The sequence below is a fragment of the Thamnophis elegans genome, chromosome 12 (assembly GCF_009769535.1).
Source record: "Thamnophis elegans isolate rThaEle1 chromosome 12, rThaEle1.pri, whole genome shotgun sequence".
Classification (NCBI taxonomy): Eukaryota; Metazoa; Chordata; class Lepidosauria; order Squamata; family Colubridae; genus Thamnophis; species Thamnophis elegans.
The window spans coordinates 40,247,986-40,271,761 of NC_045552.1; the positions used below are offsets into that span (position 1 = coordinate 40,247,986).

A 23,776-nucleotide genomic window follows, 5' to 3' on the forward strand; every position below is an offset into this window, starting at 1 on the left:
CATCCCCACCCCCACCCCTGGTCATGTCCTATATCTCTCTTTCAACACCAAAATGCCATTTTCTCTATTTACAAATGAGGGTCATGACATTATACAGCCTGCAGGAATTATTCAACTAAGTAATCTGGTTCTTGGCCAATGAAGGGGGAAAAAAAGAAGCTTCTGTATGGAACGTCTGCAAAAATCTAAATAATAAGAATCAAGAGGTTAAGCTGTTGCAGCTACGTTTTAAACTGTTTTTCTGAGGACTGGCAATGCAGACAATGTAGGAGGAGAGTTACGGGACACCCCCCCCACACACACAAAAAAAATCAAATGTCTGGTTGCGTCTTTTTCCGACAAACCACTTACATTAAACAGCATCAGGCTTCAGCATGTTATCTTTTGTGAGTTGGAAATTATTAATTCAAAGAAATAAGTGGCAACCGTATCCCAAAATATTGTGAAAGAGATCCTGCTGATGTTAATGCAACAACCTTGTAACCCTGAATGACTAAGTCCACTGCGGACTTCCTGCAATCCTTTTTCAGTGGTCAGGCTCAGAAAAATAACGCAGTGGGAACTTTAGCGCAGAAATCTGACTCTGATCTTTGGTGGATGTGCTCTTCCTTGTCTTTAATCATAGCTTGAACTTCAAGTCAACATGCCAATGATGTGGCGCGACACACCAAATATGGTGCTTGATCTGAAGTGTGGTAGAGGAAGGGGGAGGAAGGAGCAGGAGAGCCCATTTCAAGGAAGTTCATGGTTGAACGGGGTTTATCTAGGACTCAATATTTCATCACAGTATTTACGAGGACATTTTGAAGGACATTTTGAAGGACTTCTTCGGTGGGGCGATGCAAAACTTGAGAAGATTTATAGTTCTGTTCAGACAGCTTGAGACCATGACACATTGCTTTTGCTCATGACAGATTCTAATTTCATTGCATACTTTTTCTAGCTCTGTTATCCTCACATCCACAGGTTTCCTTCCCATTGTCCATTCATCCATGACAATAATGGTTAAATGAATTCAGTCGTTATGGTATGAATTGCTTGGCACGATATCCAAGTCTAGTTAATTGGAGCTTTGTTTTGTACACAAAGTTTAAACAAGCACACTTATTTTAGCATGTGAACATCTAATGTTCCAGAGTCACTATTATGATGTGGCTTTTCAATTATGTTAGCCGGTTTGAATCCCTAGCACCGCGTAATGGAGTGAGCTCCCGTTACTTGTCTCAGCTTCTGCTAACCTAGCAATTTGAAAGCATGTAAAAATGCAAGTTGAAAAAATAGGAACCACTTTTGATGGGAAGGTACCGGTGTTCTGTGTGCCTTCGGCATTTAGTCATGCCGGCCACATGACCACGGAGATGTCTTCAGACAGTGCTGGCTCTTCGGCTTTGAAACGGAGATGAGCACTGCCCCCTAAAGTCGGGAACGACTAGCACATATGTGCGAGGGGAACCTTTACTTTTACCTTACCTTATGTGTTTAAATATGTATATACACACAAACACATCCGGATGGATGGATGGATGGATGGATGGATGGATGGATGGATGGATATATGGACAGATGGACGGACAGACAGACAGGAGAGGTGGACAGCTAGTGATAGATAGATAGGAAGGATAGATGGATGGATGGATGGATGGATGGATGGATGGACGGACAGATGAGAGAGGTGAATAGCTAGAGATCGATGGATGGATATATGGACAGATGGATGGACAGACAGACGGGAGAGGTGGACAGCTAGTGATAGATAGGAAGGATAGATGGATGGATGGATGGACGAACAGATCAGAGAGGTGGATAGCTAGAGATGGATGGATGGATGGATGGATGGATGGATGGATGGATGGACAGACAGATGGGAGAGGTGGATAGCTATATATATACATTATATAGCTATATAGATAGCTAGATAGAGATAGATAGATAGATAGATAGATAGATAGATAGATAGATATTGATATATATTGATGTATATTGATATAAACAGATTAGATAAACAGATTAGATAGATAAATAGACAGACAGACAGACAGACAGACAGATGGCTGTTATGCAGCTCCAATCGCAGCTGATTCAACCGAACTCAGAACGGACAGACATTTCCAACGTGAAAAGAAAGAGCTCCGGAATTGCTACTATAGGTGAAGCCACACATTCTAGAAATACATTCATTTTTTTCCCCTTCCTTTCCCAGAAGACTGCCCGATCACCTCATCGGATCGTTAAGCCTCGCGCCACCCGTCTTCGGGGCTTGATTGGAGAATGCCAGTCGATCCATGCAATGGAGGATCAGCACCCCCGGAAGGTGGGCGTGTGATTCAAGGCTACCGAATCGGCGAAGGACGGAGGAGGGGGTGTTCTGGGAAGAGGAGAGAGAGGGGGCTGGGGGGGCGGGAGAAACCGAGGCGAGGAGTAGTCGGGTGCCATCCAGCCCTGGCGATGGGTGCTCGCTCTAGGCATGTCGTCCTTTTCCTGTTCTCCTGATTGGGGAGGGGGTTGCAAAACGGTTGCGGGATTGCGCTTTGCAGTAGCAGCATCTTCAGTCCCTCCACAGCGAGCTTGGAGCTCCCTGCTGGGCTTTGGGGCGGCTGGCAAAGGTTAGGATAGAATAGAATGGAATTCTTTATTGGCCAAGTGTGATTGGACACACAAGGAATTTGTCTTTGGTGCAGATGCTCTCAGTGGACAAGACAAGATACATTCGTCAAGTATCGTAAGTTACAACACTTAATGATAGTCACAGGGTACAAATAAGCAATCAGGAAACAATATCAATATAATTTGTAAGGATTCAAGCAACAAAGTTACAGTCCTGCAGTCATAAGTGGGAGGAGATGGGTGATGGGAACGATGAGAAGACTAATAGTAATAATAACGCAGCCTTAGTGAATAGTTTGACAGGCGTGAGGGAATTAATTGTTTAGCAGAGTAATGGAGTTCGAGAAAAAACTGTTCTTGTGTCCATTTGTCTTGGTGTGCAAAGCTCTATAGCGTCATTTTGAAGGCAGGAGTTGAAGCAATTTATGTCCAGGATGCGAGGGGTCTGTAGATATTTTCACAGTCCTCTTTTTGATTCGTGCAGCGTACAGGTCCTCAACGGAAGGCAGGTTGGCAGCAATGGTTTTTTCTGCAGTTCTGATTCTCCTCTGAAGTCTCCGTCTGTCTTGTTGGGTTGCAGAGCCAAACCAGACAGTTATAGAGGTGCAGGGGTGCAGTGGGTGAGTGGGGGGCGATTGCACGACGATGCACCTGGCCCACTTAGGGGTCGCCTAAGGAGGATCCTAAATAAACTAAATAAAATAAAATAAATGCTGCAACGGGGCCTTTCTTGCATGGAGGGAGATTGCAAGCCCATCATCCCCTCCCGCCCCTCTTTGAGATGCAACAGCCGGTCCTCCCCAGCCAAGTTCTCCTCCCCACCCCCAATCGCCGCGGCTGCAAACCTCGATTCTTTGACGTTTGCATAAAGCCGGCTTCTGGCTCTCGCCGGCCCAGGGACCTGCCCGCCCCGCCCCTTTCTCCTCCCCAGAGGTCGGCGGGAACGTCCATCAACGCGAGCCCCCGCGGCGATTGGCCCCGCCCACCCACCTCGCGCACTGCCTCCCTCGCGCGCCCTCGCTCAGCCATTTTAAACGGCGCGAGGCGGCGCCGGTAGCGGGTGAGCGGGAAGTTTCGCATCACTGCCGCTCGAGAACCGCGCGAGGGACACGGCTTTTCCCTTCACGGTGAGTCCGGGTTTAAAGACGGAGGGCGGGCGACGGGAGAGCGGCGCGGCCGCCGTTTCCGTCTCTTCCCACCCTCGCCGCTTCTCCCGAGGTCGTCGGGATGGGGCAGCCGGCGCTCGTCCTCGCGTCTTGCGTCGGGAAAGAGCCCGGTGGGGCTCCGGCTGGAGGCCTTTTCCGGGCAGGGCTGCCTCCTTTTCCTCCCCTCCGCCTCCAGCTTCCCCGGAACCGGCTCCTTTTCCGGAAAGCCGAGCTGATTCACCTGCGATGCCGGGTCCTGGAGCGGGTGCACGTGGGGACTCGGCTTTTCTCCCCAGGGGCCCGAGAGGGTCGGTGTTTATGAATGGGCAGATGAGCCGTCTCGTTCTCGGCAGAAAGAGGAAGATTCCTCCCTCCGTCTCTCTTATTTAGCATATGGCAGGTGTCCCCTCTCTTTTCCCTACCTGTAGAGGCTCCGATCGCTATTAGAAATACAGGCAGGGACCACACAGGTGCAAATGCCTACAGAGGTAAAGCAGAGGGTGTGAATTGCCAGGCAAGGAAAGTGTTTGTATGCACAGTGACGTGTGCGGTTGTGTGTAGTCTATTACACACACACACACACACACACACACACGCACGAGACATGGTGGCCCAGTGGCTAAAACGCTGAGCTTGTCGATCAGAAAGGTCTGCAGTTCAGCGGTTGGAATCCCTAGCGCCTTGTAATAGAGTGAGCTCCCCTTACTTTTCCCAGCTTCTGTCAACCTAGCAGTTCGAAAGCACATAAAAAATGCTAGTAGAAAAATAGGGACCACTTTGGTGGGAAGGTGTATGTATATATATGTGTGTGTGTGTGTGTGTGTGTGTTTGTGTGTGTATATATATATACATACATACATACATACACACACACACACACACACAGACATATACATACATCTATACATACACATAGAATAGAATAGAATTCTTTATTGGCAAGTGTGATTGCACACAAGGAATTTGTCTTTGGTGCAGATGCTCTCAGTACATATATAATTTATTCATGGACAAACTATCTCTGCTGTGTAGGAGTCGAAACTCCTTGATGCATTGTAATTTTTTGTTTAAAAAATTATAACTCTTTTATACGTTTAACTTTTTTTTTACTGTCCTGTATGCTGCCTTTCATGACCTCATGAGATGGACAGCCATATGAATTTGACAAATAATGTGTATTTATAAATAAACCTAGTAATACCTGCTCTTCTCCCAATATTTGTTTATTTTGGGTCTTTTATCATTTTAAAGCCATTACTAATACCATCAATTATCTTGTAAATACTGTTTTTATCTTGATTGTATGTGCCCAGAGTGACTTATTTATTAAATAAGGAGAGAGAGGGGGGGGGGAGCGAGAGAGGGAGGGAGAGTGGACAGATTGGGGGAGTGGGGAGAGGGGAATGGAGAGAGGGAGAGAGAAAAAGAGAGGGGGGGGGAGAGAGAAAGAGAGAGAGGGAAGGAGAGGGAATAGAGAAAAAGATGCCTTGTTAATGTACAAAATAATATTTTATGGATGGCTTTTAACCCCTTTAGTGCTAAAAGATCTGGCCATGCTGAGGCAAATATCCATAGTTAATGAGCTGAAAGGCGTAGACTGATGTCCATCCATCTCCTAAGAGTCCATTTCATCCAGATGCAGAAAGGTAGAGAGTTTGACTGTTACCTGAAGAAAGAAACTTTTGAAAATCGGATACAGATGTTGGATCTGTTGTCTGTAGTCTATTGCTTTGCTGGTGGAGAACCCCTCCCTCACAAAGGATTTCGAGAGAGCTCAAATGTGTGACAGCCTTGGAGATATATTAGTTTTCTCTCATCACAGTATCTGAGAGAAATCTGAACCTTTTCTTGAAGGTTAGAATCTACTTGTGATAAGACATGACTTTGTAGAACTTGTTCCTGTCTGTCTTTGGAGAGCAATTTCAAAAGGGTTGAGGTATCTGCAGAGTTTCTTAACCTTGACCACTTGATGATGAGTAGACTTTAGCTTCAGGAATTTCCCACATCATCCAGCTTCAAAGGTTGAGAAATGCTGATTTATTGCAACAGAAATGTTTAAAAAAATACTGTGATAATTTAAACTGCTAATTCATCTTGGCATTAATATCCAGGATGTGCTAATGTGTTAATATCCCAACAGATCAAAATATATCTTATCATTTTGAGGGGACGCACAGTGTCAGATGTACAATACAATACAAGACATGAGGAGAATGAATAGGTTTGTTCTTCTGTCTTGCAATTGAAGAATTGGTGGGGAAACAAGTTTTCTGTTCCAATAGGGCATATGCTTAAAGTAACAGTATAGGTAGTTCTTGACTTACAATAGTTCATTTAGTGACCATTCAAAGTTACAACAGCAATGATAAAAGTGAGTTGTGACCTTTTTTCACACCTACAACCATTGCAATCACATGATCAAAATTCATATGCTTAACAACTGGTTAATACTTATGACCGTTGCAGTGCCCCAAAGTCATATGATCATGTGACCTTCTGACAATGAAAATCAATGGGGAAGCCAGATTCACTTAGCAACTGAGTTACTAACTTGTAATTGTAGTGATTCACTTAGCGACTTTGGCAAGAAAGATCGTAAAATGGGGGAGATTCACTTAGCAAATATCTCACTTAAATTTTGTTCTCACTTGTGATCGTGATTTGAGGACTACCTGTATAGTGCACTTAAATGTCAGAGAGAAAGCTATTGTGTTAGAGTTATGTTTTATTGTTTGTTTTTGTTTTGTTTACTTTATGTCTCATCACCTGAGGCTTTCTTTTAACTCAGGAGACTAACAGCTGAGCAGGTGCCTACTTAGAAAGCAGGCCTGGCTGGTTCAGTGGCATCTGGTCCCATTGAATGGTCATGAAGTAACCAGGTGTTGGGCTCCAGGGGCCTTCATTTTTGTGTGCACCTGGGAGTAAGCCCCACTAAGCCAAGAAATGTTAGTTCCGAATCAATACATAAAGTCATTTGTTGATGTTCTTACATTTTAATAAACTATTCAGGCTTTGTTATGGCTTTGAGAAGGGAAAACAAATATATGCTACCTTCATAGCAGTATGGTTGATTGAGTATTCAGGGACTAAAATAAACTCCTCCCTTGTTCTCGAAAGGGCTCTTAGATTATTTGATAATAAAGTTTAAAAAAAAAACAATGATAGGAATGTTCAGTTAGAAAACAATGATGGGAAATGAGAGATGAAACAAATGGGCAAACGAAGAATCTAATACCATCTCTAAAGATGTGAAAACTGGAGGAAGACCAGTTCTTTGAGAGGGAAAATAGAACAAGAAAAGCAAGAGAAATAAAGGAAGGAGCAAATCTGACAAAGCCCAGGTAATCCTTAATTCATGATTGGTCACTTAGCAACCGTGCAAAGTTACAACAGACCCCTCATCCCTCCAAAAGATACTTATGACCCCATTTCAAATTTACAGGTGCTGCAGTGCCCCAGCCATTCGTCCTTATGACTGACTACGAAGAAGCTGCAATAGACTCCTGCTTATCTCCCCCATATTCTCCACCTCAGGTCCCTGCGGGCATGGGCCCTGCTTTCACTCCCTCACCAGGTTTACTTAACAACCCCGCTGTGGGGTTCATTAAGCAAGGCAAACATGTGGTTGCTTCACTTAATAACTGTCACAACTTGTGACCACAATGAGCAGGCTCCATTAATACTCAAGGACTACCTGTACTGCAGGAATAGAAGATAATTGATAGTCTGAGAGAAGTAACGAGGACCAGTGTAGGCATCATATAAGGAGCAATGCTGGAGTAGGGATTGCATTTTAGTTGTAGGGGATGCCTATGATGCTCCTCCAGGATTGGTGCTGGTATTTCTAGATCTGGCACCAGCTGCTTTTCCAGGTGATTTACTGATCCTGATCATATGTATATGTGTATGTATGTATGTGTGTATGTATGTGTGTATATATATGGCCTTTATTGTCATTGTATAAAATAAATACAACAAAATTGGTTTGTTTGCAAAATCACATTATTGCAAGCAATGTATTCTTGTCAGTTATGAAGAACACAAGCAGATGAAGTTTAGTTTAGTTTGTTTAGTTTAATGAAATTTGTATGTCACCCACTCCCATTGGGACTCTGGGTGGCTCACAGGCAAGATAAAAGCATTTTTAAAAAATTTAAAATAAGAAATGCAATATTAAAATTAACACAACATCCATTCTGTCCAAGAGGGGCTGGATATTAATCAACAGTCCCAGGCCTGCCGGAACAGCCAGATCTTGGTGGCTTTACGGAAGGCCGGGAGAGTGGTGAGGGTCCAGATCTCTACGATGAAACAGCTGTTTTCTTTGTGGAAGAGAAACGACATCATTATGGAAAATAGAAATTGATTGGGAAATCTTGCCTATTGCTTGTGCTTTAGATATGGCACGAAGCATGCAAATCAGGACTATTTTTTATCTTAGACCTCATTCATCAATTTCCGTGCCTTGCTGCAATAGTTATTTTTCCTTATTTTGCTGGACTTTATTCAGTTGCTTATATTTTCTTCTATACATTGAGGCAGGGTCTTAATTAGATTCCAGATTAGACCCTCCCCCTCTCCCAAAATGAGCTGAACTGGACTTCTGTTTTTTCATTCCTAGGATCTCAAGGGGGATGAACCCATTCTTTGTCATCTTTAGAGAGAGTCACATCTGTCTCAGTTCAGATGAGCCGGCCCCCTTGTGTCCTTAGTTGTTCATGGCGCAATCGCTTCCTTTTCACTCCCCCTTCCTAGACGCAGCTCGGGAGGCTGGGCTCCCGGATGTGGCCTGATGCTGATGTAACAGGCTGGGGAAGAAAAAAAAAAGACCTGGAAAATGTGATTCACTTCTTAGGAGAATCCAAGGTTGTATATTCCATCTTGTCAATTAGGATAAGAAAGAACACTGCAGATTGAACAAGTGGGAGGCACTTCCTTTCTCCAAGGATAAAAGAACATATTTTCACCTTTCATTGGAAACCAATAGATTCAAGTGATATTTTTGGATCTGGCAATATAAAATTTCAGTTTAGCATACATGCTGTATTTTGGAAAAGTGGGTAGCAGCACAATAGTTTAGTTTGTGCCAGCATGTTATTAAATATACTACCTTATCTCTTGCATCGCTAATGAACAGTGTGTGTTTTTTGTGTTTTATTACTCATCTTTGTCGTCTTTAAGAAGCATCATCCAAATGTTATTAAAATAAAGGTGTATTGCAATGTAAAGACAGGCAATTGAACATGTCTTTGCAATAAACATGGTCTCCTTAAGCCAAGATAATATGGAGATGATCATATAATTTTCATAATAACCATATGGATTTTTTTTCTTGCCTCCTGGGATCCCCCCCCCCCGGCTTTTGAGTGATCTATAGGATTGGAGTGTGTGTGTGTGTCCTGTCCAGGTAACAACTAAATCTCATCATTCTTAGCTTTTGGGGGGGATTCATCAAGTTTGGTTACATGTTGCTATCGAGTATGACATGAGCAGCCTGGTGGCCTAATGGGGAAGTGCTTGCCTCTCACTCAGAAGGTTGACAGCTCAATTCTAGGTAGCTGCTGATGTTTCTTTCCTAAGGGGCAAAGAAGCTGCGACTTCCATGTGTGGTCAGGAAGGGCATCCGGCCAGTACATCATCCAGTTGCCCGACTCTACCTTAAACTAAGAGATTACAGGGTTGTAAAAAAAGGAGTTGCTATCTAGTATGACATGTCTCGGAACATAGGAATTAATTGCTTTAAAAAATGCTGTATTGTATTGTATTCATAGGAGTTGGAGCACCCAATATGTAAAGAAAGCCTTAGCTCTCATGTACAAGGTCCTTTCCAACTCTGTTAATCTGATTTTATGTGAGGAGAGGTGTGTTTACACTTCGGTGCATCATAAGGATATAAAGAAAAGGTTGAGAAAATCTCAGTCCTAATATATAGACATTGATACACTAGCTATACACTGAAAATAACTTACTTGCAATACTTCTTGTGTCATTTACAGCTTTTATCTTTGCTAGCAATTTGGGTTTGATAATGTGTAAAATATGGACATAATACAGTAGCTAATTATGGAGGGAAACATTCTTTTTATAAAATATACAGATTATAAGCCTTAATTCTTCAAAAAAAACAACAACCCACTGTTCTCTAAACCTTTTTCCAAAACATACGTATTTTATCTCAGGATGTTGTTTCCTGTTTTGCTAGATTTTTATGTAAAATAAATTTGAGTATCAGATCCTGTAGGCAAGCTGAACTAACAATACCATTATCCTTCTCTTGTTGTTAAATAGCTGAGGTGATTTGCTTCTGGCTTGTTCTCAGTAGCCTTAACTGGTTTTGTAACAAGCTCGACTGTGTGAGTTGACAGATTACTCCTGTTTTTTCCTAGGACATGCTGAACCTGTTAATGGAAATATTCAAATGTTCTATGTTCAGGTCCTTTTGTTTCCTCTGTTGATTAATATTTTTTCTGCTCTGTGTTTGACGGACAGAGGACTTGGCACAACTGTTTTTCAGAAACATTTTTATTGAATAGCATTGAGCAGCAGGTAAATATTTGGTTAAGTTAGGGTTGCGTTCGTGTTTAAGAAAGGATGGGAGCCTTTTCAACTCTGGGTCATTACTTTTTAGAAAGTATTGCATGTATTGAAATATGTGGAGGGACAGGCCAGGAGTTTGTATAGACGTTTTAATTTTTGATTATTTGAGCTATAGTTTTACCCTGCAAAAGGAGCATTAACATTCTAACTTTGGTAAATAATAATAAAAGAATTAAAGCGATAACAAAACCATTAACCAACACAACTAAAACAGGAAAAAACAAAGCCATAAACCGTTTGGTTTATTTATGATAGTTATCAGCTACTCTTACGCATCAAAAGCACTTACAAGAGTGTTGTAAACTGCAATTGAGCTCTTGAGAGAGAAAAAACCTTAATCCAACATGTTCTTAAAGAGATGGATTCGTCTTCTGTCACCAAGCTCTTGATCCATGTTTCCTCTGACTCTACTATCATGGTTGTGTTACAGCACATCATATCAAAAGTTCATTGGGGCTGCAACATGCTACCAGGCTATGTGTGGCTTGTTTGGAACTGGGTTGTGGAAGCAGTCAGAGCATGTGTGTGCCACTCATGTAGAACCACCCCCCACCCCGGTCCTCAAAGCTGGAAATGTTTGAGAACTCTGCATCAGGCCATGAGTTGCAAAAGGCAAGCTTGCCCAAGAATGCTGAGGCTGAGCTGAGGTACAGATAGACCTTGAGTTACAATCACAATTGAGCCCAAAATTTATGTTGCTAAGTGAAAGATTTGTTAAGTGAGTTTTGTACCATTGAATGACTTTTCTTGCCACAGTTGTTAAGTGAATCATTGTGTTAAGTGCAATAAAGATGATTAGGGGACTGGTGGCTAAAGCATATGAAGAACAGTTGCAGGAACTGGGCATGGCTAGTCTAGTGAAGAGAAAGACCAGGGGAGACATGATAGCCGTGTTCCAATATTTGAAGGGCTGCCACAGAGAGGAAGGGGTCAAGCTATTTTCCAAGGCACCCGAAGGCCAAACAAGGAACAATGGATGGAAACTGATTAAGGAGAAATTCAACCTAGAAATTAGGAGAAATTTTCTGACCACGAGGAACAATCAAGCAATGGAACAGCTTGCCTTCAGAAGTTGTGGGTGCTTCATCATTGGAAGCTTTCAAGAAGAGACTGGACAGTCAGAAATGGTGCAGGGTCTCCTTCCTGGGGGCGGGGTTGGGCTAAATGACCTGGTTGTTGTGCATCTGGCTTTCCCATTGATTTTACTTGTCAGAAGTTTGCAAAAAGAGATCACATGACCCCAGGACATTGCAACTGTCACCAATATGAACCAGTTGACAAGTTTCAGAATTTTAATCACGTGGCCATGGTTGTGTGAAAAACACTTTTTTCAGTGCTATTGTAACTTTGAATGGTTACAAAAATGAAGTGTTGTAAGCAGGGTGGATATAATCAATGATTTTTTTTAATGAAAAGAATTGGATTTTTAAAAGTGAAATCAGATTTTTTTTTACTTTCATCAAACATAGTTTAATAAAATGCTTTTGGAATAAAAATCTATCTAAAGATAGTTTTCTATTTAAGATACATTAATAATTTAGTTTATTCAGAATGAAATGGAGCTTAGTTACATAGCATAAGGCTGTACATTCTGCAATATTTACATTTCAGGTAAACTCATTCAATGGAACCAAGCTCTGCAAGCTAACATGCACTGCATTGATGCATACACACAATTTCACAGTAACAATGAGATAAATCACTAATAATAATAATAATAATTGAATTGAATTGAAGGATAAGATCATGGAGCATTTTCTGCTTAATGAGGAAAGGCAACGTTTACCATCACTAAAAACTGTGCCTAAGAAAATTTTGGCCCCTATCATGAAAATGGTTAATGCAGTGTTTTCAACAATTGAACCGGGATCCATCTTGGAAACAAACCAGTTAATGTACAGCGCAGCTGTAATAGTCACTAATGAACTAGGCATTAAAATTAAAGTACCTAGTCACACAACAGAAAAAGCATCAAAGCCAAAGTGGAAAATCCGTTTAGAACAAAAAATCAAAAAATTAAGGGCAGATGCTAGTAACTTAAAGAACATGCATGAGCAACGGCTTAAAAACAACAAAATCATAGATCGGCTAATCAGAAGATATAGATTGGATACAAGAAACATCAATGAAGCTGTAGAGATTGTAAAACAGCAGATAACAGCAACAGCTATAAAAATTGAAAGATATGAGGCACGAATCATCCAATATAAACAAAATCAGCAATTTCGATCAGACCAACGGCGTTTTTATCAAAGTCTTAATGTGAATGGTGACACCAAAAGTGAAAAACCAGAAAAACAGGCCACAGTTGAATTCTGGAAAGAACTGTGGGGAAATGCAAAGGACTACAACAAGGAAGCAAAGTGGATACATGACTTTGAGAAAAGCATTGGCAACAAACAAATGCAAGTATTAGAAATAACAACTGAGATGGTCAAAAATCGAGTTAAAAAGGTAAAGAATTGGACATCACCTGGAAAGGACCAATTACATGGTTTCTGGCTCAAATATCTGACCAGTTTACATGCAATATTGGCCAGGCAACTGAATGAAATTTTACAAAAGGGCCAAATTGATGAATGGTTGACAACTGGAAAAACATACTTGATTCAGAAAGATGCAACTAAAGGAACAACACCTGAAAACTACAGACCAATAACATGCTTGCCAACAACCTTCAAATTACTCACAGGCATTATTGCAGATAACATGATGGATTATTTGGAAACAAACAACATCTTGCCAGTAGAGCAAAAGGGCAACAAAAGAAGGAGCAGGGGCACAAAAGATCAGCTTCTAATTGATAAAATGATATTAGAAAATTGTAAGAATAGAAAAACGAACTTGAATATGGTCTGGATTGATTACAAAAAGGCATTTGACTCACTGCCACATAGTTGGATCATAAAATGTTAGAAACAACTGGCATTAGCAAAAATATTACATCCTTTACTGAAAAGGCAATGAAACAATGGAGAACTGAGTTAGCAGTAGGGAATGAGATCTACGGAATGGTTAATATCAAGCGAGGAATTTTCCAGGGTGATTCACTTTCACCTCTTCTCTTCATCATCGCAATGATCCCACTATCAGTAATCTTAAAAAAAATGAAATTAGGCTACCAAACAGCCAAAGAAGCTGAAAATTTTTTGCATTTACTATATATGGGTGATTTGAAACTCTATGGAAAGTCAGAAATAGAAATCCAATTATTGACAAACACAGTCCGAGTATTCAGCACCGATATTTCAATGCAGTTTGGCATGGAAAAATGCGCCACTGTATCCATAAAAAGGGGCAAAATCACTGCATGTGAGGGAATTGAAATGCCCAATGGCCAACTAATTAAATGCAAAGAAAATGAAGCCTACAAATACTTAGGCGTTCTGCAGTTGGATAACATCAAGCATGGAGAAGTAAAAACTATTGTCAGGCGAGAGTACACCAACAGAGTTAGGAAAATTTTGAAATCTAAATTGAATGGTGGAAATACAATCAAGGCCATAAATACCTGGGCAATACCAGTTATAAGATACACAGCTGGTATAGTTAACTGGACACAAGCTGATTTGGACCTTTTGGACCGAAAAACCAGGAAACTAATGACAATGCACTACAGTTTACATCCACGTGGTGATACTGATAGACTATATCTGCCCCGAAAATCAGGGGGCAGAGGATTATTACAAGTGAAGCAAACAGTTGAAGAAGAAAAACATGCACTGGCTGATTATTTAAAAGAAAGTCAAGAACATCTATTAATCGAAGTAAAGAACAAAAATCTACTGAAGGCCCAACAGACGAAACAAGAATACAGAAAAGATGTGATAAAATCAAGAATGGAGAGTTGGCAGAACAAAGCACTGCATGGCCAATTTCTGGAAAAAATAAAAGATAAAGTGGACAGTGAACAAACTTGGTTATGGTTAACAACAGGTACATTAAAGAAAGAAACAAACAGAGTCACTAATCCTGGCTGCACAAGAACAAGCTATCCGCACAAATGCCATTAAGGCCAAAATCGAAAAATCCTCTGATGATGCCAAATGCAGACTTTGCAAAGAAGCTGATGAAACTGTTGATCACATACTCAGCTGCTGTAAAAAAATCACGCAGACTGATTATAAATTGCGGCACAATTCAGTAGCACAAATGATCCATTGGAATTTGTGCAAAAATTATAATATTAAAACAGCAACAAACTGGTGGGAACATCAGCCTGAAAAAGTCACCGAAAATCAGATGGTCAAGATCTTGTGGGATTTCCGTATACAAACCGACAAAATGCTGGCGCATAATACACCAGACATCACACTGGTTGAGAAAAATAAGGTCACAATCATAGACATCGCAATACCAGGTGATAGCAGGGTCACCGAGAAGGAACATGAAAAAATCGCAAGATACCAGGACTTAAAAATCGAAATTCAACGACTATGGCACAAACCAGCAGTGATAATTCCAGTGGTAATTGGCACACTGGGTGCTATTCCAAAAGCACTGGAATTACATTTAAAACAGTTAAAAATTTACAAAATCACCATCAGTCAAATGCAAAAAGCTGCACTGCTTGGATCTGCACGCATATTACGAAAATACGTTACGACGTCCTAGGCCCCTGGGTGGGGCCCGACTAGTAACCAATGCCAAATCCAGCGAAACAACTGGCCGCTGTGATACAATTGTATAATAATAATAATAATAATAATAATAATAATTCGGGAATATTCCTTTATCCCATTGTTTTGCGAATCTTGTACACTACAAACTGTACGGTTGTTTGAAGAGAAATGCATCTGTACCACCAGGCTCTAAGTGTGAGGAGGAAGGCCAAGCAGTAAAAATGACAGTGTAACATTCTAAGCAGCTTATAAGTATAAGATTAAAGAGCACCTTCATTTCAGATCCATCATAACAGCGCCTATTAGGGGTATCCACTCACCTGCTGCCTGCCACCTCCCTCACCTTGTTGTGTCACTGCCGCATCACCAGCTGTCCAACTAAAGTGAATGGGGTTGTCAATGAGTCAACAGCGGATCAGAAGAGGAATTGCTGCGGAACAGAGATGACAGTTGCTCTTTAAAAATAATGATTTAAATCGAGTTGATTTAAATCAACCCTTTTTACTAGTGATTTCATTCATGATTTAAATCATGATTTCAATGAACTTGATATAAATCAAATCCATCCTGGTTGTAAGTCGAGGACTACCTGTACTCAAAGCTACTAAGGCCAGTTGTGTTTATGCCAGTTTTTTCAGGGAAAATACAGAACCTGACTGGGAAAAGACTCTCTGTGCAGTTCCCACATCCAAACGTCACTTACAAATAAGATTTTAGCAGATTTGTAAATAGAGTTATTAAATCAATTTGAGCTAATTGCGTTACTGACTTACGGAGCACAGATGTAATCTGTGTTTAAGTTATAATGAATTGGAGGCAACATTCCAAATTGTGGCTATGCCAACTGAAGAACTATTGCAGGAATCTGTGTGGTTAAAAAAAAACTCTTAAGAGAACAGTTATAAGGGAGGCCTTCCCCTTTTAAATGCATGTTAGTGTTTTTGCATGTGTTGCTCTGTTGATGTAATTCTACCTTTGCCTCCTTCAGTGGTGACACACTGATGCATTGTTCCATTGTCACACTTGTTTTGGCAGCCTGGCTCCACCAATCGCCCTACAGAGAGAGCATCCTTCCCTCCAGGTTTGCCCCATGATGCAAGAAGCTTATGAAGTTTCTGGAATAAACTACTTGGTTGTCAGATGTTAAGGAGATATCTTAGGTTTATAATTATAGCGATAAATGAATTCATCTTTTTTTAAGATGAATCTTTCCCTCCATGATGATGTGTATTTTCAAATATGGGAAGGTGTTCATTGTGTATTACTGTATTTCCTTGAAAATAAGACAGGGTCTTATTTTCTTTTGACCCCTGAAATAAGAACTTGACCTTATTTTCGGGAAGGTCTTATTATTTTTGAGGTGCAGGAGGCGGTGAGCGTGGTCACCACATGGCTGCTGCTGCATTGCAATATTGTAGCACATGCTCTCAAAAGCTCGATTGGGCTTATTATCCGGGAGGTCTTATTTTTGGGGAAACAAGTTAGTATACAAAAAAAAACCCTTTTTTTCTTATCAATTGCTTTTTATCTAATGACTGTCATTGTTTTATTACATTTTGTAAATAGTTATAGAATTATAATTGATAAACTCTTTTAGAAATATTTAAAAAGCATCAGCGGGCCCTTGGGTTTTGCATCAGTTCCATCATAGTACAGCGTTAAATTATGATAATAAAAAACCCTCATATACCCATCATTTTAAATGGCAGTGGCAATGTTCTGTTATGAGCATTTGTCCTAATTTTTAACATATCTGTACAGTTATTTTGGTAATAAGAGGAAAGACTCCTTCCTACAGCGTTCAAAAGTTGGTGTGACAGTTTCACTTTCAAAGTATTCTTTTTTTAAATCTCCAAATGGATTCTTTATTGTTACTTCCTAAATGGGACAAACATTTTGTATCTTCAAAGTAGCCAAAGAGAACAGAAAGAAACTTGGAGGCGATTGATACAATTATAAAAACACAGGAGGCTAATTCTGAAAGAGAGAAAGGATAGCAACTTGATTTCTTTGATATTTTTTTACTGCTATAATAAAGCAAAATGTTATAATGTGAATTGGAATGAACATAGATCAGTTTCTGGGAACATCAGAAAAATAATATGCTGTTTTATTAAAAATGTGTCATGTGAGAAGGTTGCCAGAATTTCTCAGAAGAACTAGGAATTAAACCCAAGGGCATGAAATTGTTGTGCAATCTTATTGAGAAGATTGGAGTGGCAGAAACACCTTAAGGTCTACTATAAGGTGGTTTTAGTCATTCTCAGCAATATGAAATCAATCAGAACTGGAGGAAAAAATATCTAACAGATTATTAGCATAGCAATTAAAGGTTAGTCAGATGTTGTGTTTATGAACAGGTGGCCCTGGGGTAAAGCAATACTCTAAAAACAAACAGTTTAAAAAGATCCCTTGCCACTGGTTTAAACCATATGAGAATTCTGGTCAAATATTGTTTGGGACATGTTTATGTTATCTTGACTCTGCCTCCCAGCAAAGCATTCTGTCCTGAAAAAGAAATGCATCCTTCCTTTAGTTAAAGGATGCTTTTAACAATTAGAGGTATATATTGCCTACTCAGTCTAAATTTCCTTTCAACTGTTATATCATTCTTATAGTAACATCTGTTACAGATTTTGCAGCCAGAATTGCAGCCAGAATCACTGACTGGTAGTTTTTAATTTGAATTTAAAGTTATTAATTAAAAGCATTTCCTTCTTATTAATATTGATTTCCTCAACAGGTTAACAGTCCAATTTGCCTTTGTATATTTATTTGGAAGAAAAGCTCCCTGGGTGAAAAAACTATATATGATTGCAGTTTTAATTTGTGTGTGTCATACGTACCATATATTATTAAATACAAGTGAGAAACTTTTCTTGTTTCACCCTAATAAGTGTTATTGAACTGCATTTTGAAACAAGTTGACACAAAGAGCTGGAAACGTAGCTCTTAAAACAAATACATTTTTGTGGGTCACAGTGTGCTTGTGAACAGTGGGAGTTGATCTTTGCTTCATCCCTGCAAACTATACCATTTGTGAACCATCCCATCTAATGAGCAACTGGTCTGTCTTGTTCCAAGGTTCAGCAGAAGTGACTTGTTGAAAGGAAGAAGGGGTGAATGGGTCAAGGGTGGCTGTACTAGAGAAGGTACAAGGGGCAGATGGGCGGGCCAATGATAAATGTCTAACTGTGACCTAGAATCACAGAATCACAAGGCTGGAAGGGACCTTGAAGGCCTTCCAAAGTCCAACTCTTTGCCCCAGGCAGAAGACCGTCAAACCTGGCAACTTTAAGACTTGTGGACTTCAACTCCCAGAATTCTGGGAGGTGGTGTCCATAAGTCTTAAAATTGCCACGTTTGGGGATTCCTGGCTTATATCATCCTGGACAAATGGTTGTCCATTCAACAATTTTAAGACTTGTGGGCTTCAACTCCCAGAATTCTGGGAGTTGAAGTCCACAAGTCTTAAAGTTGCCAAGTTTTATAAAGTTGCCTTATATCATCCTGGACAAATGGTTGTTCACTCTTTTTCTGAAAATCTCTACCCACAATTCGAAGGCAAGCTGTTCCATTGATTAACTCTTCTCTCTGTCAGGAAATTTCTCCTTAGTTCCAGGTTGCCTCTCCCTTTGATGAGTTTCCATCTGTTGCTTCACGTGTTGCTGTGCTCGGGTGCTATGAAGAATAATTTGACCTCTTCTTATTTGCTTCTTAGCCCTCAAATATTAGAAGATAGCTAACATGTCACTCCTAAGCCTTTTTGTTGTTAAGCTAAACAGACCTAGTTCCCTTGAACGTTCATCATCCGATTTAGCCTCCAGACCTTTTCTCATATCTTGTTCTTCCCAGTCATTTTCTAGAGTCTCAGCATCTTTTTTTTCATCTTGGTGACCAGGACTGGATACACAAGTGTGGCCTCACCAGTGCAATATAGATCGGTACTGTAACCAGTACCCAATATAGCTTAGTGCTGAGAAGGAGAACATGTGGGATCTGGGGCTGAGAGCTGCTTTGTCGGGCAGGGGGAGAAGGAGCATCGTACTTGCCCTCTCTGGATTTTGTTTTCTCCAAATCCAACAACAACAGAAATGTTCTGGGTGTCTCCTCAACTATGTCTGGCCGAAAAATGGTTTGTGAAATTTCCTCTTGGTTTAAAGCAGAGTCTTTTTCTCTGTTTATGTGTATCTGTTCTCTTTAATTTTTTGATGTCAGTTTTGCCAATGTGCCAATGTATGGCTGGTTTTCACAACATTGGTATGTTCAAGTTTGCATTAGCAATAGCACTTAAACTTATATACGGTTTTACAGTGCTTTCCAGCCCTCTCTAAGCAGTTTGTAAACTGCTTAGAGAGGGCTAGAAAGCACTGTAAAACCGTATATTGCCCCCAACAATTTGGGTCCTCATTTTACCCACCTCGGAAGGATGGAAGGCTGAGTCAACCTTGAGCCTGTTGGGAATTGAACTGCCAAATTACAGACAGCAGTCAGCAGAAGTAGCTTGCAGTAGTGCACTCTAACCACTGCGCCACCGAGGCATTGTGGGTGATTTGTCTTTCTCAGAGAACGATCTGCACCACACAAAATCTTGGCCAGGAATTCCCAAATCCCCAAAACGTGAATGATTTTAATCTTCATGTCACAAAGTTTATCAAACTTTTGTGCAACCGAAAGAGGAACAATGAACAAGGCTGGTTTTCCTAGTACAACTTCTTTGCCTGTGAAAGTTTGATATGGTTTTTAAAAAATGGTGACTCCCAGGAAGCCCTACTTCCCATTTTTTCTCTCCCCCACCTCAAATAATTTTAATAAAAACAATTCCCATGTTTTTTCCTCCTTGGCTAGACGCTGGTGTCCTGTCCTCAAACATCTTTAGGCTCCTAGATTGGGAAAGGAAAGTTGGAAATTGATAAATGGCACTTCTTCATTTAGATCTTGTTCCATCCCCATGATATTTAAGAACTGCACCAATCTCTTAATTGAGTTGCTTAGTGTTGCTCTCTTTCAACTTATCCCTGTTCAAGGTCCTTTGTGGTATGAACATCTGTGCATTCGAAGAAAGGCAGGATAAGTTGTGTTTTTTTTCCCCCCTTATGTTCAGTTTTTTGGCTTCCGAAAACCCCACTCCGCACATCCCATTTTTGTCAAAAACAGGCTTGTTTTTCACAAAAATGGGGCGCACAGAGGGTTTAGGAGGCCTACAGAGTGCTCTTAGGGGCTGGGGAGGGCAAAAACATGATGCATTGGGGGCAGGGGTGTTGGGAGGTGAAAAAAGGGCCTGGTTTTGGCCACTCAACCCCCTCCCCCAAGGGCTATTTTTGCTCTCCCCAGCCCCTAGGAGCACACTGCAGGCCTCCCAAACCATCTGCACACCCCATTTTTGCAAAAAAATGGGGTATGCATGGGGTTTGGGAGGCCTGCAGAGTGCTCCTGGGGACTGGATAGGGCAAAAACTTTTTTCCCTTTTTTATCTCTTCGAAATCTTGGTGTGTCTTATAGTCCGGAAAATACAGTAATGCGTCGTTCAATACCAAAATTCAAGCCTGTCTTAACATGCAGGCGCTTTCAGCATCTCATCCAAAGAGCAGAAATGGGGGTTATTCAAATGGGGGTTCTATGAAACCGCTGACTCCTTTCCCCTCCAAGAAGCAGGTTTTGAAACTCATCTCTGCTTTCAGAACGGTGGTGCCATCTCACCTGATGTGGAAACAGCTTCAGGAAAAAAAAGTGGTCTGATTATTTTAAGGCCGCATAACTGGTTTTGCAGTTTGTATGTTCCCAGCATGTGTTTTTGACTGAAATGTGCAATTATGTGCCGTGCTGGAGTGGAGGAGAGAGTGCAAATGCAAAGAGTGAGTTGAGAAATGGTGGCGCAATCTGCATTAGATGGTTTTGTCAATTCACACATCAGTTTCCCTAAGTTTCCAGCCAGATGCGGTTGTGTACTGTTAACAAGAAACAGCGAAGCCCCAATAATGGGGAACCTCCGACATGAGAAAATGAGGGTGGATATATCTGGTCAGAACAGAGACCTCAAGCTCCGCTCTCAGAAATTTATTTTGTACTATTTTACAACATTTGATTATTTGACTGTGTATTGGTGTAGCCGCATTTCTATCTGAGTAATTTGCTTACTCACTTCCTCAGCTTGAAAGGTTACAATAGGACATTGCTAAGACACGACCGTGCAGATGGAAGAATATCATCAGCATATTGCCGGTGAACAAGTATCTAAAATTACTAGGAACAGCAGTGGGCTGTTCTAAAGAAATCTACATGCACCCTATTTTGAGTAGCCTTAATGATATCACAGCTGGATCATTTAAAAGAATACCATTAATCCAAGGTTAGGATTTTTTTTTCTCAATACACAACTTAATGTACCCTCCCCACCACATGTTAACTGTTTAAAAACACAAAAGTGATAATTGCTTGCAACAAAAACAATCAAATCAAGATGCCAGATTGGACCTTAATATATATATACTATATATAACTATAAAGCCCTAGTAAGACCACACCTAGAGTACAGCATCCAGTTGTACACACTAAAAGATGTTGAGACTCTAGAAAAAATGCAGAGAAGAGCAACCAGGATGATTAGGGGACTGGAGACTAACTCCTATGAAGAACAGTTACAGGAAGTGGGCATGGCTAGTCTAGTGAAGAGTAGGACCAGGGGAGACATGATAGCAGTCTTCCAATATTTGAGGGGCTGCCACAGAGAAGGTTCAAGTTATTTTCCACAGCTCCTGAAGGCCAAAAAGGAGTAATGGATGGAAATTGACCAAGAAGCGATTCAACCTAAAAATAAGGAGGAACTTTCTGACAGTGAGAACAATCAACCCATGGGACAAAAGTTGCTTGCAGAAGTTGTGTGAGCTCCATCACTTGAGCCTTTCATGAAGAGATTGGACTGCCATTTGTCAGAAATGGTGTAAGGTCTCCTGCTTGACTGGGAAGTTGGACTAGGTGGCCTATAAGATCCCTTCCAACTCTGTTAATCTGATGTCTGGGTGATGGAAAGTTCCCTGGATGTCCTTCTGTCAGCCTGCTGGGCCAGAATGGGGTGATTAGAATCGATCTTACCTTGAGCCTGTTCCCTTTGTTCACCATCCTGGATTGTCTTCGAAAAGGCAGAGATGCTATTTTTTGATCCTTTGGTAACAACTAAACATGTATTCTGTTTTTGATCCTGAAAATTGAGTATAATTTGGATACTCTTCTGTTTATTAACAAATTAAATCAACATGACAGATTAGTTTATGCCCACCTGATGTGATTTAGATGCAATTAATGTGCGGTGGATTTTGAAGACGTGTTATTTTAGACTCTGGAACAAAGCATCAAATGCCCTATAAAAATAATGAATCCTATGTAAGTACAATATTATGCTACTTTAAGTTCAGCTGTTCCTGAAAGTGATGAGTTTGTTTATGTTATACTAATGATTGTGCACTGTTGCTGTGACTCCAGGCATTTTAAAGATGTTGTTGCTGTTAGTTGTTTAGTTGTTAGTTTAAAGATGTTGTTAAAGGATAACTTGCAAGCTGATTCTGGATTTTTGAAAGAAGGACCTCAGTGCTCAATTAGAGACCTAAAACCCGCTTCAGGCCAAGCGGCGGAAGCTGAATCTGGTCTGCCCGGACAGGCAGGTAAGGAGCGTTTAGCTTCAGGGTTGCTCAGTTTCAAAACGTGAAGCCCCATTTGACTTGGATTTTTGGTTTTTTTATTGCTGTTAGTTGCAAAGTCATGTCTGACCCATCACGACCCCATGGACAACGTTCCTCCAGGACTTCCTGTCCTCTACCATCCTCTGGAGCCAATTTAAGTTAACACCTACTGCTTTGGTGACTCCATCCAACTACCTCATTCTCCATGGTATCGACGGGAGAGTCCAGGATGGACTATTCTAGCTTGCTGGTTTGTTGACTGAATTGAAATTCTGAAGACACGCCTCTCTTCCAACGGTCCTCCAGTCTTTCAATTCAGTCTCAGCTCTCAGGACTGGTTTTCTTGAGCTCTCAGCTCAAGTTGGAAAATTGTTGGATAATTCCTTTGAAAAACGTCAAAAATTAATTTAAATTGAAAGAGGATTGAAGCGCTGTAGTGAGAAGCACTGCGTTCCCTTCTTCTTTTGCCCTCAGTTGTATTAGGCTCTTCCCCAGTGAGTCTTTCCTTCTCATTAGATGACCAAAGTACTTGAGTTTCCTCTTCAGGATCTGGCCTTCATTTTGCTCCTAGTAGTATTTTTAGCTTTATGGCCATAAAATGTATATTGAACAACGCTATTTGAACCTGAAAGTAGGAAAAGCCAGAGTAGAAACAAAACTTGACACAAGAAAAATTGCTTATAGGGAAACTGGCTGAATATATAAATGTTTCAAACTTTCCACCGAATAGACAGTCAAGTGTTTTTGCTTTTATTAGCAATCCACTATGAAATTTTTCAGGTTTTTTTTCCTTTTCATTCTTTTGAAGCCAGGAAAGGTGCAGGCTAGGAAGTTGGCTAGGAGTTTTATTGCCAAAACATAGGCAAACTTGTTCTAAAATAATTTTTAAAAAATTGATAATATAATAGGAAAATGTTATTTACCTTTTCTGCAGACAGTTAAACGTTTTCCATAATACTTAAAGTCGTGCAGAAATAACCTTGCTTTGACGTCTTGTAAAACAATTCACATCCGTAGGTCAACTCTAAATCATTTCCCCCAAAATGTTTGTAATTCCCCACAGAACTTTTCTGAAATTGTATAAAGAAACATGTCTCTTTTTTTGCTTTCGTACTTCTGAAACGTGTAAACT

General features: G+C 40.6%; 1 protein-coding gene across 1 annotated transcript in view; it reads left to right on the forward strand.

The window, feature by feature from the left end:
* Positions 1 to 3,604: 3,604 nt before the first annotated feature.
* Positions 3,605 to 23,776, forward strand: part of ACSL4 (acyl-CoA synthetase long chain family member 4) — a 50,420-nt gene continuing 30,248 nt past the window's right edge. The window contains exon 1 of the mRNA XM_032228571.1: positions 3,605 to 3,731. The gene's annotated coding sequence lies outside the window, so the exon portion shown is untranslated. The remainder of the gene's footprint in view (positions 3,732 to 23,776) is intronic.